Genomic DNA, 2,015 nt, shown 5'->3' on the forward strand with positions numbered 1-2,015 from the left:
TTTGATACGATTGAAAACGACACCCGGATGTTAAACTTTGACCTCGACCTCCTGGGCGACCTCAGAATTTATCGTCTGTGTACAATGTGGTACCTCTGTGAATCACGTTTAGTGTAGTTTTCGACAGACTTTGCGTGTGGGCACTGGTGAAATATCGTATGGTAAAGAGATGTGAAACAATGAGTAAATAGCCAAGAACGTGACCCCCCAAATCGTGTCAGTGCAGTTCTTATGAAATCTACGACCACACGCGCCCTCTACGACAGATTTGAAGATTTTCCCGTTTTTTCATTGTTTTGTCTAGCATAATGGACATTTGCACTATCTTGTCTCGAGTATATTTCCCTTGAACTTTCAGCTCATGGCATGTCGAGTCAGAGCTGTCATGCCAATATGTCGAATAAGACAAGCAGCTCTTAGTCTTATGAGGTTTATATTATCACTAGTGCACTACACTATGTAGTATGTGTACACAGGTTTGTAACTGAGGCTGTGCTTCTTAAAATTGACATATACTTCCAGCACTAACTTATTCTATAGCGAAAATGTCATATTACTCATGTCTTTGTCTTGCTCATTACTCCTCCTTCCTATTTAATAGATAGATACCCAAATTTACACACACACACACACACACACACTGAACTAAGGCCAAAAATATATATATATATCTGGTTCTGGTCAGCGCGCGTGCCCTGAATATCCTGACGTCGATCCTTTTTTTCCAATAATTTTTGCTTTCCCGTTCCTTATTTATTCCTGATATCAGGAGAACAAGCAACTGAAATCTACCCTAGATGCCAAGACGGCTTAAATACAAAGCCTAAACTGCTTCGAAGAAAAAGGAAGTTTTTCAAGAGATAAATATGATAGAACAGAGTATGTAAAGTGTCAAAAAAATGTGTATTTACTTATTTGCCAAAAAAAAAAAAAAAAAAAAATTAGGGGAAACAAAAAATTTGCGTCGTTGTACCACTTATAAAAGTATACCCTGACCAGAACCAGATATTTTTTTTTTGGCCTAATACACAAAAGTACCCACGAAAGTACAGCACACTATAATATTACAAGAGCCTTTATTAGTAGAATGGATCTCCTTCATGAGATGTCACATTTCAGAAAACCTACAGAAACAACTATTCTTGATTTGTGGATAATTCAAGAGTTGTACTGCTGGGAGAGTACAAACTCTTACTGTTTGTTCAAGTCATTTGGCGGCACACCAACATGTGCTTTGTTAAGTCACCATTTCGTTTAAACCTTACATCACATTCTTTACATTGGAATGGCTTTTCATTCGAGTGCACTATTCGATGTTGTCTGAGGTAGCGTTCCTTCTTAAACCCTTTGCCACACTGTTTACATTCAAATTTTGCTGTCAGTCTCAGATCATCACAAAGACTTTTATTTTTGCCAATACATTTGTTTACTTGTGACTTTTCTACGTGTCTTTTAAACAGATATTCATACTTAAATTCTCTACCACACTCTTCACATACAAAGGGTATTTTAAAGTGGACCTTCATGTGTCTCTTCAGAAGCCCATGTGTGCGAAACACTTTCTCACAGTTTTTACAAGGAAAAGCACTTTCCTCAGGGTGAATCTTCAGGTGTGTTTTTAAATGGCTCTTCAAATAAAACGATTTAGCACAATGTTGACAAGGAAACATCTGTCCATTTGTGTGGAATTTCATATGTGCCTTCAAACTCGTACCTTTGTTGAAAACTTTTCCACACTCTTCACATAAAAAAGTGCCTTCGTGTGTATGCATCTCCATATGGCACTTTAATGCTTTGGCAGTTTTAAATGCCTTAATACACTCCTTACATCTAAATGGTCTTTCATTTGAGTGAACTATCAGGTGATCTTTAAGAGCGCGTTTCCTCTGGAAGCTTTTACCACAACAATTACATGCAAACTCTTCCGCTGCTGTAGTGGGTTCACTATTGTTCAGTTGAGTCTCCTGTTTTGCAATGCTGCTTACAATATCTTCATTCACATCACAGCTGTTGTT

The sequence above is a fragment of the Glandiceps talaboti genome, chromosome 4 (genome assembly GCF_964340395.1).
Source record: "Glandiceps talaboti chromosome 4, keGlaTala1.1, whole genome shotgun sequence".
Taxonomy (NCBI): Eukaryota; Metazoa; Hemichordata; class Enteropneusta; family Spengelidae; genus Glandiceps; species Glandiceps talaboti.